Below are 18,041 nucleotides of genomic sequence, written 5' to 3'. Positions count from 1 at the left end.
CTCTCCTCTCCTCTCCTCTCCTCTCCTCTCCTCTCCTCTCCTCTCCTCTCCTCTCCTCTCCTCTCCTCTCCTCTCCTCTCCTCTCCTCTCCTCTCCTCTCCTCTCCTCTCCTCTCCTCTCCTCTCCTCTCCTCTCCTCTCCTCTCCTCTCCTCTCCTCTCCTCTCCTCTCCTCTCCTCTCCTCTCCTCTCTCCTTACCTTGCTTTTCTAAGAATTCAAAACCCACCTATATCTTTCAAAATTACAGTTTCCTACAGAACTATCAATACCCTTAGATATGAGGGGTAATGGTCCTCAGAGATCTGATTACAAGTGCGGAGCTAAATAAAAGGCTGTTTTATGATTGCTTTTTTAAAAACATAAAAATCATCCATTATATTTATGCAGTTCATGAGCCAAACTGAAGCAAACTAAAAGCAATAGCAGGAAAAAAATGCCAGCTAACGCTGCTTTGGAGTGCATGAGTAAGAATTTTAAATGAGGTCTGACACAAGGCTTAGCTGTATAGGGAGGGGCTCTGGTGGTATATTAACCTCTTCACATTCACTTGGTATATCATATATTCCTACAGATCTTTCCTCCCCTCCCTGCAGTGTTTACTCTTTCTCCCACTACCCTTTTTCTTCCTCTTCCCCACCTTCTTCTGCCATTTATGGATGTTGATTGACAAGAATTAAATGGCATGCAGCCAGCCGCTGAAGCAGCAGCTGGGGCTGGTGTTATCTCAGTGTAGACATTTAGAGATATTTTAAAATGCACTGTTCTGTGATAAATCAGCTTACCAGTTGACGTGACTGTGGATAACACTGTGTGTCTGTTTTGACCAAAAGCCACATTTTGCTAAGACTGTGTCCCCATTCTTGGCTTTCTGCCGCTGCTGGAGATGACTGCGTGCCTTCTGCAGGTGTATGTTAGGCAGAGTGACCTTTGGGCTGCGTGGCATTCTGATCCTGGTCTTGAGGGCACCTCCCCATAAGCATGAGTGGCCCTGGTGTAGAGCAGCCTTGTGCCTAGGACTGCAGCCCCTCAAGTAGTTACATGGAAGCAGGAGCCTGCTCCTCCTGCTGCACGTTATGAATAACTCTCACTGAAGTCAAGGGGAATAACTTGCATCCTGCAAGGAGGAACTAGGATCGTATCTCTCTTAAACAATGATAGAGATGTCCTGAAAATTTCAAAATATCATCTGCTTACAAATAAGAGGTAGGTAGGCACAGCAGGGAGAAACACTGCTGTACATGTGCACCTAGGCTGAAAAAACACTTACAGCTCTGTTTTTCCAAGGCAACGACAACCAGTGCACAGTAAGCTCATTAATTACCAAAAAAAAAAAAAAAAAAAAAAAGAGTGAGAGAGAGAGAAAGAGAAAGAGAAAAGGAAGTGGAAATGAAAGATTAAAAAGAAAAGAAAAATAAAATCAAAAGAGAAAAAAAAGGAAAGAAAAAGTCAAAAAGAAAGAAAGAAAGAAAGAAAGAAAGAAAGAAAGAAAGAAAGAAAGAAAGAAAGAAAGAAAGAAAGAAAGAAAGAAAGAAAGAAAGAAAGAAAGAAAGAAAGAAAGAAAGAAAGAAAGAAAGAAAGAAGGCAAAGGCAAACAACACCCTCTCACCACATCTTCTCCCCCAGCTGTTAAGCCCCTCTTTTGTTTTTGAAAAGGCCAGGATTATTCTTATAGAAGGTTTGGATCTTGTCAGCAGGCTTTCTGAGCCTTACTACTGGGCTTTCTGGATAGAAAAAACAATACTGGTGAAGCTTATAAGAAAAGCAGGTATAGTAATTGTGCTAATCATTGTTTAATCACTGAAACACACTCATTTCACATATTTTTAAATTGCCTTTGCCACCCCTCACACAATATGTAAATCTGTATGAAGTCACAGAATGAGCATCCTATGATACCTAGTGCTTGCAAATCCACTCACACGTCAGTGAGAACTTTGTGGATGGAAGTAATTTACAGGACGTTGAATGCTTAAAAGATTTATTCAATTTCCTAGATACACATACATACCTTTAAGGAAACATAAGGCTGTAAGTAAATTTTCAACTTATCAAGTTTCTTTAAGTTTAAGTTTTGCTTACTAGCATTTTGCTTACTTTGCCTGATTCTAAGTGCCTAGGAGTGCAAGGAGAAAGTCTTAGCCCCTTGGAAGCCCAAGGACACCAGACAGGTGTAGCTATCCCCTGCAGGTTGGCAAGAGTGCTATGTTACAGGTCTTAACTGAGGTCATATGGACTCTGTAGATGTCTTTCTTTACCAAAAATGCTAAGGAAGGGCATATTTTTGTCTTGTTTTTATAAAGCATGGGGAAATCTATGGCTTCTGCCTCCACCATAAGTATGTGTCACATTCATTAAAAGCAGCATCTGGGTTTAAATCTGGTTAGGAAGAAAATCAAATCTGCTGTCAGAGCCTGGAGGTCCATGCGAGAGCTTATGGAAATCAAATGAATTTTATTGAATACCCATTCCAAATAATCTATTCATTTTGCAAGTTCCAGTTTTAAAATCAACACACAGCTGGAGGGCCAGATTGACTGGTAGGCTTTGGCTGTGCTGCGCTGCTTTGGTGGTGTCAAGCAGCTGTAAACTTGAATTAACTGGGCTGGTTGGGGTTGGCTCCCTGTCAGGTTTACAGCTGCTTCCACTGCCAAAGCAATGCAGAAAGTCAAAGCAGAGTTGTGTGTCCCTTCTCACAAGTGTGAGGGACAGGAGAGTGTGCATGAAATCACTGGTGGTAAGGAAGTATCACTTCTAATGGGAAACAATTTTACAGAAGCAGCGGCAGGAAAATATATCTTTCTTTCCATGCTGATATCAGCAAGCACTCTTAAGGAAGAGAAATCAAGTGACTAAAACTTCTCTGGAGTATTTTTCCAGATTTAGTTACTATCACAGTCTTACTGACTTGCTCTCTGCTACTTCACTAGTCTAAAGCAAAAATGATGGATCATGATGGGAATTAGTTTCAGTGTGCGCTATCCATACTAAGTTTTACTTCTAGCTGCATCTAAAAGCAGCTCCTAAGGAATTTTCATATCTTTGTTCTTCCCAGGAATGTCTTGTTAGGAGGTCTGTATGTTTTATGAATGGAGACACGCAGAACAAATGTCTACTGACAGACAAGGACAGAAGGTGAACATTGGAAAAATCTTGGCCATGCCATGGCAAAGGACAAACATGTTGGTACATGCATTAAAAATGAAGTAGCAGTACACTATGCACTATATTTTAGTTTAATTGTATGTTTCAACCTGCAGCGTGCTCTACTTGGCTTTCTTTTTATGTCCAGTAGCTGCCGCTTCATAAATAGCTACCAACCTCACCAAAATTTAGTTGCAGCTTTCCCACTGCAAACGTTGGGTCACTTACTGTTAACGAGTGTAATAGATAATAAATGTTAACTCCAGCACATTGCAGTGTTTCAGCAGAGTGCATTCCCTAGCAATGAACACAAAGTGTCACTGTGACCACACACTAATAATTCTAAGAAATGTAAAAACTTTTACCTAATTTTGAATTTTTTTTTACTTGTTCTATGTGTGCTCATTTGGAATTTCCAGCATGAATTATCTTTGTTCCAAGTTGGGTCAGTCTGGAATTCTAATTACTTTCATTTTTACCATTCAAATCTCTGAGGTCCTGGTGTATTTTGGAGCTGAGCTTTGGGCTCTACATAATCGAGGCAGAAAAGAGATAGGTGGCAACAGTGTACATTTCAATTGCCTTGTCTGACATGCCCCTTCTGTAGAATAATGAACATCAGAGAAACAAATTGTTCTGTCAGAGTCAATATCAACCCAATGCCCTGAGCTGCTGGTCACTAATGCTTCCTGTACTTAATCAATGTGCTACTGGAGCTGTTCTGTTCAAAACAGTTAAAGTTAAGCAGCAGCAGATTTGGCAACAGGACTGGAAGAGCAAGTGAGAACATGCACAGGGTTGGAGTTCCCTTCTTCCAGGGAGGAGACAAGCAAAATAGAAAATAGAGTGCTTAAAGGAAAACCCTGCAAAGAAACAAGATGACTGCCAGGGTGTCCTGTTGGTAGAGGGAGCAGAAGTGGCCAGTTTTTTTTTTTGTTGTTGTTTTGTTTTGTTTTTTTCTCTAAAATGTTTTGTTAAAAAATGTAAGCAGATGATGATTTCTACAAGAACGCATAGAAGGAAAAAGGACATTCTGGGTTCTGACAAATACAGCAGAACAATATAACCAGGGTGAGAAAAAACAGTTTTCATCCCCAGGTTGTAATCAGAAATCTTGAATTGCCAAAAACTGTTGGTGCAGGTACCCATGTTCAAGGTAGGAGGTTATCATTTTAACCAAACTGTATAAGCAAAGTGGAAGAGGTAGGGAAAGTTTTTTAATGAGACAGCTTTGAAATCATGCCCATAAGTTGTAGCTTTTGAAATGCTTAAGGGAACAAACAGAAAATAATATCTGAGCAGTAAAAGGAGTAAAGCTGATTTATGCCTAACAAACTCGATGGGCAATTCGTCCAGTGGGTCTGAGTGGCATAAATCTGGACATCTGGAGGCTATCTATGAGCATGAACTCACAAAAACAGAAGATACAGCTTTTCTTATTGAAAATTAGAACTCAAAGAAACAACACTTCTGGGTTAATATCCAGAAAAATGGTGAGAACAGACTATTAATACAGTTATTTTCCACTCTGCACATTGCCTAGACAGCAGGTTGAGAGCTTCTAGATCTTTCAGCAAAATAAAAGTGTGAGCCTGCAGTGAGAGGAGGAAAGCATCTGTAGAAAAACTATACTTTGTGTTGCTTAACTGAGAGTGGGCTCTTAGGAAACAATAAAGATATCACAAAATAGTGATGGACCAGACTTTGGCTTGAAAATCTAGCAACAATGGTGGAATGAAGAGATGGAACATGGAAAATTTCTACTGGATCTATGAAGATATTCAAAGTGGAATAGAATAAATAGAATTGTTCACTTGGAAGGGGCCTCAAAGTTCACCTAGTGACCCCTTCAGGACTAACCAAAAGTTGAATCTTACTAATGAGGGCACTGTCCAAATGTCTCTAGGATACTGACAGGTATGTGGCATCAACTAACTAACTAACTTTAGCAATATGAAGGTCATTTGTTTGTCATTTAAAATAGATTTTTATGCTCTCTAAAGTTGATTGAAATAAATAAGCTTTTCCAAAAGTCAGCCTATCCCTGGTAATTTTGATTGATATTGTAGAATGGGAGGTGCTCACCTTTCTCCACTGACACCCAAACCTAGGTCAGCTGGATCCCATCTTCTTTGAATTTTCAGGGAATTCCTCTGTGACTCTGTGTAGTTTTGCTTTGATTTAGGGGTTTGGTCCCTTTCTTTTAATCAGATGGATTTTATCGGTAAGAATGACAGGCAACACTTTTCAGAAGTCTATCTGTTACAAAGCAAAGAGTGAGGATGAGAGTTGGATCAACAATCTATAGTAGGCTAATCATTTTTTTTTTTTTTTAATGGGGATTTCTTCTGAGTTTCCTTTATTGACAGAGTGTATGAGATGATTAGCTCTCAGAGTTTGACAGATATTTTGTTTTGAAAATAAAGCATTTATTCTATTTAAGCAAAAAGTCGAGACAACAATTCATGCTAAATTTTCTGACTTTAGACAACTTTGCCTCCAACAAATTTAGAGCATGGGAGCATGTGAATTCATGTGAAAAATCTATGAATTTAGCTCTAAACTTATCCTTTCACAAAGACTTGAAAAAATAAGTTATGTTTTTAACAATTTTTCCTTAAGCAAACTCACTGTCGGCTGGTTTGATAAACAAAGAAGCAAGGATCTGAACTAACCCAGTAAAATGAGAAATACAAAGGCCGAACTCCTCCTCACCCTGGAGAACTGCAGAGTTATTCACAATTATTATGCCAACTTACATACCTCTGAACAAACATTAAAATCCAATTCTTTCATCAGCTGTGGAATAACAGCAGCTACAACCAACACAAGAGCAAAAAGAACTGTTGCAGATTCCCAGGACAGAGAAAGAAATTAAGGAAACAGTATTTGTGTTGGAAAGCGGGAAAGCCTATGCCCCCAATGGATTTACTGTAGAATTTTTAAATACATTTGAAAGTGAAATCATATCAGCCTTACAGGACTATGTCACCAAGCTTTTGAGAGAGGATCGCTTCCAGACTCCCATAGGGAAGCAACTGTCTTTCTGCTTCTCAAACCAGATTATGATCCTCTGGAGGGGATATCTTTTCGATAATTAAGGTTACAATCACAGTCTCATTTTACAGCTGATTTTGATCTTCCGTGTGAAACTTCCATATGACTGCTTGATAAAGTCACACAAAATAGCTAGAGAATTTGATCAAGTCTTACATAAATATACATTAATAACATATTTTTAATCACAAGTTCAAAACCACACATATGCACAATTTTTTCTACCACAAGCAGATAAAAAAAGATTTCTTTTACATTGCCTAAGCATTGTTCTTGGAAACAACTGCCTTATCTTGCCAGATACCTTCCTGCAAACAGGAGAAAGGCATCTTTGGCTTAGTTAGGATGACTTAACTCTTAAAAAAATAACCTGTCCAACTGAAAATGCAGAGAAGTTTTATTTAACCAGACTAAATGTTCTATAACTAGCTTAAGTAATGATCACAGCAAGATAGAATTTGTGCTTCCATCAGGAATATCCTGTATAAACTTTGGTTAAATGAACAGTGGACAGAACTGCTACGATAACCAGTAATTCTTCTCACCCATTGTAAAAATGAAGCACAATACCACGTTCCCTTTCCTAGCCTCAAAATTACTGCTTCTCAATGAGAAGAACACAATTTATCAGTTTCTTTCTAGTTATGGGCTACACCTCTGGCTGACAAATATCACGTACAGTCCCAGCTTCACTTAAACCAATGAATCTGCCTCCTGTATTTTTGGTGACTGTAAGAAAAGATTACAAGACCTCACATCTTCCTGTCATTGATAAAATTTTCTGCTACCATGGAAACACACGTGAACAGGAAGGATTTTTGAGAATTTACCGAAGATTATCCTGCCAGCACATGGCATAATGTCCTCAAGCATTTTAAAGCAGGACAGAGAGTATCTCCTATTTGTCCACTTACTAACAGCCCTCTTCTCCCTGAGGCCTTTGGAGGCAACCTCTATTAATTGTGGAATGATTCTGACATGATGATTCTCAAGGATATTTGTAATGAAAGAATATTTAGGCCCTTTGAGAGATTAATGAAATATATGCCATACACCAAAACAACACGTTTATAGATATTTACAAATAAGACATTATCTGTGGGAAATAAATTGAGGATTTTTTGTACCCCTGAGTTCATTCCCTTAGAATGCTAGCTTTTAATTATGGATAAAGACCATGAAAAGAATTTGCACTTGATATCCTTTTAGGCTGAATAAATTCAGGGGAGATAAAAGCTAAGATCAAGTGCAAAAGTGATCTGGATCAAGAAACCTCTGATGAAGAATGGATTGAGATGTGTAATCAAACAAAAACAATCTCCATTAGTGTAAGACACCGAATGTTTATATTTAATGTTATTCATAGAATACACATGACTACAGAAAGTATGCACAAAGTAAATAGTGACAGTGATGATATATGTTTAAAATGTAATTTTGAAAAACAGCCTCAGCATGTGTGATAGGACTCAAAGTATGCTGTGTCTCTAGCAAAGGTTGCAGAAGTTGTCAGGGCTGATGTACAAATGTATAAGTTCCTTTCATCAGCTTGCTTCATTCTCTGTCAGGCCTTTTTTTTAGACAGATTCAAACTCACATTTGTGGACCTTGTGTTGCCTGCTGGTAGGGCATTTTTTCTGAATTGTATACCAAACATCACTGTCTCTGTTTGTGGGATAGCTGGCAGAAACATTTGATTTGGGGGGGGGGGGGGGGGGAGGGGAAGAAAAAAGAAAAACAACAAACAACACTAAAGAAGAAGCCAGGAGGCTCCCTATATATATATATAATATATAATATAGTGGTAAAATATGGAAGGTCCTAATAACAGGCCTGGAATTAAAACAGAGAAGCTGATTTATGAAGGAGAACATTATCATCCTCATCTGTAAGAAGAAAATTAAAACACCTGTCAAATAAAATAAGTCTATATACATTCTAAGTGAGTTTTTTGTGAAAATATTTTATAGAGATCCAGCCCTACAGCTTTTCTATGTACTAAACTCAATATGCTGCATGTTCACCAAAAAAAAAAAAAATTAAAAAAAATCAGTTCCTGACATGCAGAAATAATGACAAGATGTGAGGGATGTGGTTTAATTTGTCTGTGACTTTATTGACTGAACTCAGCTGGGAATCATTCAGCAATAATATACGCAGTGCAGATCATCATTTCTTCTTCACTTGTTTTCACATATTTGGGGAGAGCTGTCACTCAGAGCTAGGACCCCACTGCCCTCCACTGTGAGGAAGGTTAAGAGGCTGTAAAGAGGGTGCTGCCTATTTGCCACTAGAGCCTCTTTTGCCTCTTTAGCAGAAGATTTCTCTTTGATTTGCTTCACCTCAGGTTGATCAAGAAAGCAGATGCCCTGGGGAACAAACACAGGCATTGGTCACCTGCCACCAGGGAACACCAGCAATTAGCTAGGCTGTCCCATTCAGGTTCCCAGAGAGCTAATCATTCTCACATCAGCCAGAAATACACATGAGAAGGTAGAGCCTTCTCCCCAGGATGGCTTATATGTCCCATGGATTACTATTTGGTTTTGGATTGTGTAAGAGCCATTCCCATCCCTGAACACATCTAATCTCTTCACATCTTGTCGTGCTTCGTGTCCTGCTCATCTGTTTAGACCTCTTGGTCTTAGACCGCACTGCCCCTGCTATCCTTACTAACATTCTCACGTACTCACAGCGCTACCTGTCAACTTACAAACCTCACCGTAAACTACTTCTGGCATAGAAACTCCTTTCAGGGGAATCCTATTGAACTGGTAAATAGATTACCCAACATTCAAGACCCACCTCCTATCACTTAATTTGTCTTTAATAATAAATAAGTTCTAGCCAAGAATGAGGAGTCTGCTGTATCCCCAGCTGTCTTAGTCAATGTCTGAAATGCTGCCAATTTATTAAGAATGTGCAGAAGTACCTGCTGTCTCTAAACTGAACAAGATATTTCAGGGATGAGAGTGAAGAATGAGCAAGAGTTTCCCATTTCTGTCATTGGCACCTCTCCCAGCCAGCAGTTGAGTTGTATATACTGGGTTGCATATGTTTTTAAATCATCCTTTCCTGAAGTATCTACCAGAAAGACTGGAGCTAACTCAGTGTCTCCTAGGTAAAGGAATAATAGCATCCCTTTAATCTCCAGGAACCCCTTGATGGAAATTTCTGGACGTCTACTGTATGCACACAAGATGCCTCAGTTTACCGGGTGTACATTGAGGCCTTAGCTACAGCAGCACAGGCATCTCACACCATTCAGTTTTCATTCTCAGTTTTGACAGAGAGCTTAGCTGAAACATTTTCTTCTCTTAGGGCTCAATTCATATATCTAACCAGAGATGTCTATTTTGAAACACCATTTGTTTCCCTTTTCTCTTCCTCCCTTCCCATATTCCCCCAGCCCAGACAGTGTATCTCTTTTTTTCTCAATTTTCAGGTAAATCTTCTCCCTCTGCACTGTTTCTGTTCCCACTGAAGCTAGCTAGAGATTGGCCATTTACCCAAGCCAGCAGGGAATGTGAAAGCCAAGAGCAAAGCCTAATGAAGCTTGGAGAGAACAACCATGTTGTGCCTAATTGCATTCAGGATTTTTCAAGCATTTTCCTTCCATAACTCACATTGCAACAGCAAATTCATTGGAGGTATGCTCTGCTGACTGTTGTACCAGTTATGGCTTACACGCAGGTTTCCATCTAGTGCTGCCCTCTGACCTGGATGCTTGTGATAGAGAGGAGAGAGATGCATGTTGGCTTAACAACGCTAGTTTCAAAGCTTATTGAAATGGGAAACTTTCTATTGATGTCTGTGGAGTTTGAATGAAACCCCAGAGCAGGCATTTGCAATTGACATAGCTTTGCTCACAATTTACTGTTCTCCATAGTAGGGATTTGAGATCATTTTTTCCCTGAACAACTTGGGGGGTGAAGAAGTTTACCTCCTCCTCTGAGATGTTTAGGTCTGTTTAATATAAAGATTGGCTAGCAATCTGCTAGCACAAAAATATGACTGAAATGCTACACTCGTCTATCAAAAATACCAGAGAGCTCTACAGAAATGCTTGGGGGCTGCCAATATCTATTTATGTTGGAGATGTCCATGGCATTCATAATGTACAATAAATAAGAGCAGTCATTCCAAAACATTGTAATAAAATGTTCACCACTTAAAAGTAAATACTAAGCAAAATGATCTGCTGCATTATTACTTTCATGCAAAGATCTTCATAATTGCTACCATAATGAATATGTCTTTATTAAATATATAATGGCTTTTAATAAGATGACCCTCCAGATACAAAATGTTTACATTGATCTACTGGATTTGTTTTGCTGGAAAATAAAAGTGGTGAGAATTCCTTTCCAAAGAGTGACAAATAGTAGACAGCTGCTTTTCAAAAATTATTAGTTTTAATATAATGCTTAATTCCTGGTATATGGGTTAAACAGATAAGGCTGCCAGCAGCTGCTCCCTACCACAGTACTTCACAGTTACATGATAAAACGTTGTTGTTAACATTGCAGTGCTGTAAAGCAAGGTTGTAGAAACGTGGACATGTACTGATGACAAATTTGCCTTTAAATCTTCTTTGCTAATATTTATAGGCATGAAATCTTAAAGCACCTTTAACGTGCCTATAATCCTGCCCATTTGACAGCTTTTACATAATTTTCTAGGGAAAGGTGACCCGAACATCCCAGGCTGTTGACAGTGCAGCTGAGATGGCCCTCCAATAAATGAAGCAGGATTATCCAGACACTACAGCAAACAACAGCTCATAATATGCATCAAGAAATTTCCATAGCACATCAGATCTTTGTCTTCAATGACACATGGATCATGACGGGATTTCAAGAACACATTTCCCTAGACACCTGATAAGTTTTAACGCAAAAGTATAGCATAAAAGGCTCCCTTCAGATAGGATTTTTTTTTCCATATTAGAAAAAATTGCTTTCAATCTAGAAAACTAGAGGCATATTTTTAAGTTGAATTATCACATTAACTTATACTGCTTAGCGTAGCTGTGTCCTTTGATGCTTTGAATGAATTTATGAGTTTATTCAGTTAAAATTATAAAACATTATGAGAAAATTTTTCTACCACTTTGAAAGTCCCTGTTGACAATAAACAAGTCTTCATGAAGGGTATGATAAAACTATGCAGAAGTTCTGCTGCATCTCTTATAATTCTCTCTAAAAACACCTTAGACAAAATGTTATCTACATGCCTCCTAGGTTTACACGATAATGTCAAGAAAAGGTTTTGATGCCTGCTGCCAATTCATATCAAAGATGTCATGTGCTATAAATTTAGTTTATATTGGTGTAATTATCAGTGACACGGCCAGATTGTATTAATATTTCTGCTCTTGTTGCTTAGCCTAGGTACTTAACAATTTGAATGCCACAAAATATCAATACAGATGCTTTATGGCATCATGCCAGAGCAGCCTGGGGACAAGTAGGGTAGAAGTGGTTGACAGTTTTCGCTGGAGTATGGAGTTTGTTTGGTCTCATAAGACATTTATGAGGTCAATTGGATGTCATTTAAAATATCAGGAGAGAAACATATTTAAACTACACACTGTGTTCCGCTAGGAACACTGAACTCTGCAGAAAATACATAAAAAGCATTGTGAGATCTGCATAGATAGGAAAGAAAAAAGAAACAGGACTGAGGCTGACAAGAAAGAGATCATCCCCAGGGTAATAACTGTCCCTTTGCCACTGTCACAAAAAGAAATTAGGCAAAAGAAAAACAAAGCCACAAACATACACACTAAGCTTTGAAGCCAGTAAACATTAATTTTCATTTAAGACAAGGTTTGCACTGATTATTTAGATCCTTACCCAAGACCTAACAGGAGAGTAGGACAATGAAACACTGAGGAAAAAGCCTCACGATGTGTTTCCCAGGATGCTCATTGAAACTGGAATAGCAGTGATCAATGATTAAGTAGAAAAAAATAAAAGAACAGAATATTCCTGCACTGAGTGATGATGCCATTAGACTGCCAGTTAGCAGGCGAGGCATTTGGTTTTGTTCCGTCATTAACCTGATGTTTGTACTCATGGAAAAGAAAGTGTTTTATTCATCCGTATCTCAGTTTCTTCATCTATTAAAAAGTTAAGTGACTTCATTGTGAGTACTTTGACTATTTAGGGTTTGTAAGAGGTTGAAGGAGTCAAATAATATCATCACTTATCATAAATGATTAGCATTCATCATTATAAATAGTCAGCAGTCAAATGCTGACATAAATACACGCAACTTATACATGTTCTAGGACTTCCGTCGCCTTACTAGGCTGCTTTCTTTACCGCCATGCCTATTGGTGAATTTCAATTAGTATATATTTTACAGTTCTCCAAACATGGATACTTGGTTTTCTGTAGTACTTTATATAGTACTTCTAATCTCTAGTAATCAAATTTCAACAGAAGACCCATAAGTTTACTATGAGTGATATTTTTCCCACTGAGATTTTGTCAGCCAAAATGAGGTGCCTGATCTCAGCCAGTCTCCCTCTATAATCAAGAAAAAAGTCAAGTGACCTTTCTGGACCATACAAAGCAGGTGCTTTGGCGTGGGGAGAACTGTCCTCTAGGAGTGCCAGCCTTTCTCCATTAGCTATGAGTAACTGTGTAAACAGCACACGACCAGACTGTGGCAGTGAGTGCAGCAAATCTGCTTATGGCAATGAAGAATCATTCTGATTGAGGCATTTGTGTGAGATGAAGAAAAATAAGACACTTGAGGTGAGGAATTTAACATCAGTGTCCTAACCTTTTGTATATTTAGTGTCTATTTCTTACCCAGTGACATTTTACTCAGAGATCTCCACCAGGAGAAATGACCCATTGAAGTAAAATGCTTTTATGGGATACAGGTTCACGTATCCACTCTTCTTCATTTGAACAACAGATGAACCCAGGTCTTCCTTTTTTCAGAGGACTGTAAAAAGCAGCAGGATATAGACTCCCTAGCATAGATAGCAATATAGTTTCCAAAAATCAAAATCGTACTGGTAATGATAAAGGAAAAAAATATTTTCAAAAAACATATGATGAAAAATAATTTCCCTTGCAATTCTGTTTAACACTTCTACAGCAGTGTATAAGATATTTCAGCACACAGATGTCAGGGGAATATATCTGCTTAGCTGACCTAGTTGCTAGTGATTTGGGTACTAATTAAATGAGCTAGACTGACTCAGCATTGCTATGGTGGTTTTGTAAGATATAGTAAAATCTTGATTCCAAAGACTTTGCTGATACTGAGGTCTTCTGAAGGTTATTAAGAAAACTGAGTTTTCAAGATAAGCTAAGATTTAATGCCTTTGCCTCTTGTTCTCTGATGTACAGTAATCACATTCAGAAACAAAAACCAAAACAATGATTTATAAGACATTCAGGAGCACCAACAATTTTTTGGAGGCTAGTAACTTGATTTTTATTTTGCTGGGTTAGTGGATAATATTAAGAGTACACAGAAGTCACAAAATCTGCTTAGAATGACTGAATAGGTTCTCAGGTACTTTTGCTCCTAGTTTGGAGAAAGAAGATATGATAATTCCCATGATGTGTAGTGAAAAATTGAAGACATCTCGGTATACTTCTTGCCTATGTTAATGTATCATAGAAATCCTATAATAATAATACAATATTATTATTATCTGATTATCTTCGCTGTCTCACAACTTAATGTAGAATTGGTATCATTGCCGTGATAAATGAAGATGCATCTCAGGGTTTTGGCAATTATTTAACTTATCCTAAATTGCACGTTACACGCTCATGTATGGGACAACAGCCATCCATTTTGCAAAGCAATGCAGAAAAGAGGGAAAACAGCTCATACTACTCTAAAAGAAACTTTGGGGGAGTGTTGTTGTTGTCTTTTTGCTTTTAATAATGATTATGAAGTTGAAAATATTCAAGCAAGTCTTGAATCAATGCCCTCACCTTTTTCACTGGGGTCAAGGAATGTAGCCTGTTAGAAGAATCTTTACAAGGAAATTTTAGGTGCTTCAGTCTCAAAGCAGAAAAAATAATTTGGACTCTACTTCATGAGCTTTGGAACTCAAATGTGACAGATCCAGAATGACTGAATGTTAAGGTGGTTAACGGCAAAGTCTTTCTAGCGTCAACAGAAGAAGGGGATTTGGAGTTTAGAGCACAGGACTATCTTTCTAATCTGTGTTTGTACAGCTGCTATAATGGAAAACTGCAGATCTGAAAGTGCTAAGATCAGACTCCTGTGTGTTACAGATTTTGTAGTGGTAGGTTGTCTGAACAATCAGGAGAAAATAATTCCTCATTATGTTAGAATATAGACATGCTATGCTTTGATGCTGCATGTGAAATTTTGGAATGGCAGAATGAAGTTTTCTGAGATTCCAAGGATACCATCCCTCATCTTGAAAGAAAAATATGATATTACATATTTATTTAATAAACCTTTCTTCACTTTAGTGATGATACTGTGAAACAAAAAGGTTGGAGAAGACATTATAGTGCAAAAAAAATTATAATTAGGAATTGAAAGTAGTAAATAAATCATCTTCTATATTGCTTTCTTCTTTTTTTTTTTCTTTCATTTTGGGTGTATTTTCATACATTGTTTCCAGGATTCATTTGCATTCCAAGTGTTCTTATTAAAGCAGCACCATTTATTCTACAATATATACAAGAGTTTCTATTTTTAAAATTCTATTTCAAGGCATGAGCTTGGCATACAAAGTGAAATCCCAGGAGCGAGTCCTTTCTTTCTACTTTAAAAAAATAATAGAAAAAAAAAATCTATCTGAACAGTTTTAGGTTACATGAGGGGAAAAACAGAAGATGGTACTTACATCCAGTTTCCCCAATGTTCTTCCCAACTGTAAAACAGCACTTGCATAAATGAAATTTAAAAAAAAAAAAAGATGAAAGATGAATTCTTCCTCTTTTTCCCTGTAATTTTAGACATTTTAAGTACATATCTACGTATATATCAATGAACATAGAGAAAACTGAGTATAACCAACATAATAATTTCCCTGTGTAAATTTAATGCATGTATAATGTAGACTTGATATATCATAAGGGTGCCAGTTAAACCACAATAATTTTTTTAATGAAACATCTGCACACTAAAAAGAAATTTTATCTATTTACTTTCATGCAGTTTGATCTTTGTAGTACTAAGTATGAAAGTATAAAATATATATAAGTATAAAAACATAAATACAGTTCTACCAAATATGTGCTGCATTTCAAAAAAAAAAAAAAAAAAGAAAAAGAAAAAGAAAAAGAAAAAAGAAGAAAAGAAAAAACAACATCACAAACCACACATAGATTTATTTGTTAAAATATGACTTCATTACAAGTGAAGTTCCACTTGGAGTTAAAAACTTGTATTATTTTCATGTTCTTAAGTGAATTTTAACCTTTTTTACAGTCTGGAGTAATTTCACTGCAAATATATTACATTAATTTCCTTGGAATATAGCAATTTAATCAGGCATATAATCTTCCATACAATCAGCAAAGGGGGAACAGATGAGCAGAAGTTGTCACTGTTTGTGCTATGAGAAGTAAGAGAGATTCCCAGAGTGCCCATACAGACTCAGCTGTCCCTGATAGCTGGTACTACTATTCCACCATTATAGACAGATAAATCCACATGCAAGAGCTAACTTCATTAGCAACTGCAGAACAAGAATTTATTTAGGTGTTCAGTGGTCCCACATTACTGCACTACCCAAGTACTTCATAAACAAGAAGGAACAATTTTCTAGAAAACTGTAAAGCTGGCATGTATTATCTTTTTTTTTTTTTTTATCTTTTAACCAATTAGTGGGCAACTAGTACAAAGAGTTTAGGTGCCTGCATTTCTGAGGTGCTGAGTATCTTCCATTCACATCAGCTTCATCCTGAATTTTTGGCTCCTGGTAGCTCTTCAGGTTAGATCCCATCAAGTGAGTTGTATCAGATTGTTGTAAAAGCCTGTGGCAAAGTTGGAACCGTAAGCCTGCTTTTACACAGTTCTAATTGAATGACTTAGTAGAAGAGGATTTGTCACTATGCAGGGTGTAAAGAAACTTTGGTGTTATTTTCAGGAAGAACCTCACATGTTACCTTTAAGCACCACATATAATGGCACATGAGTGAGCAAAATTATTCTTCATATTTTTGTGAAGTGAATTCCCTCCCCAAAAATATGATTTTAAAAAAATACTAATTGCATTTCTGTTTTGTTTGTATGTATGCTGAACTCTGCTCTCAGAGAAATGTCTAGATGTATATGAAATTGTAGAAACTATGTACTATGGTTGATATGGACTCCTTTCCACTGTCAACATGAATTTATTTATATCTATTGTACCATTTTCATATGTTAAACATTTTCTTCAAAACAAAAAGTAAAGCCTCGTGTTATATTTCATATTTAGGTGATAATCTGCCTCTAATTTTATTACACTTAAATCTGAGAAATTGTCCTTGAAAGCATAAGCTTGGATGAAAATTAAATGCAAATAACAGTCTATATTGATTTATGATGTGTATAAATTTCCTGGGGTTTTAGTAATATTTTTATTCATTCATAATTAAGCATAAATTATTTTATTTTAAAAGGCAGTGTAGTTCCAACCTGTTCGTCACAGATAGCAAGAAACTGTGGATTTTTATTTAATCTTTAGCATTACATTTTTTCTTAAAGTTCTAATTCTTTTGCACAAGCAAGATGTAACTACAGGAAAAAACTTTCTAGCAATTAATGATTACATTTATATTCACTTTGAATTCTGTGTAGGTCACCTACTGAATGTGTTTAACAGAGGTGTCATAATTACTATGACTTCTAAATCCAAGAGAGCAGTGCCTGATTCAAATTGCAGCCAGTCCAGGTTGTTGAAGGTTTTGTCTGCACAATCGAAAGACAGAAGTGATACATAATGCATCGTTTTTCAGGGGTAAAACACAACTGCAGGGTTGGCCTGACTTAACTACAGGGTTGACATCTGCCACTGTGCGGGTCACCACAGGCTCCCTTCAGAATCAGTGATAGAAAGAGGCATTTTGTGAAAGGAATTAAATCCATTAGGTATAGGCACCTACTTCAGCATGGGTCATGTCGTGACCCACATCTACTCTGTGTGTTGAGTAGATCTCCTCTGACTACTTTCAGTCAGAGGAATGCTCCTTCATAGGAGCGTTAAGTTAGATGTTGTGATTATTTCTCTCGCAAGGAGAAGATCTAGGAAGCAATCTTTACTTTTGCAGTCTTCCCATAAGTGAATGGAGCATCTGAAGAGGACACAGGCCAATGGAAAAGCATGAGGAACAAGCAGTGGGAGCTAGAAGTTCTGGCTCAATCCCAGGGCATTGTTGGCCTAAGCAAAACCTACTGGGAAGAGTTCTGTGACTCGTGTGTCATGGTGGATTGTCCTGGTCAACAACAAGCTGAATGTGAGCCAGCAGTGTGCCCTGGCAGCCCAAAGGGCCAACTGTACACACAGGGGTGCACTGGGTGAGGGGAGGGGCTGTCCCGCTCTGCACTGTGCAGTGCACATCCAGCACTGGGGGCAGGGTTGGGTGCCACAATATATGAAGGACATAAAGCCCAAAGGAGGGCTAAAAGGATGGTGAAGAGTCTGGTGGTGAAGATGTATGGTGAGTGGCTGAGGTCCCTCAGTTTGCTCAGCCCAAAGCAGAGGAGCTGAGAGGAAGCCTCATGGCAGCTGCAGCTTCTCACAGGGAGTGGAGGGGCAGCACTGAGCTCTGCCCTGTGTGACAGCATCAGGGCCCGAGGGAACAGCATGGAGCTGTGTCAGGGGAGGGGCAGCTGGGT

The sequence above is a fragment of the Gallus gallus genome, chromosome 1 (assembly GCF_016699485.2).
Source record: "Gallus gallus isolate bGalGal1 chromosome 1, bGalGal1.mat.broiler.GRCg7b, whole genome shotgun sequence".
In the NCBI taxonomy this organism is placed as follows: Eukaryota; Metazoa; Chordata; class Aves; order Galliformes; family Phasianidae; genus Gallus; species Gallus gallus.
The sequence above is the reverse complement of the archived record's forward strand: the minus strand, read 5'-3'. Positions refer to the sequence as shown.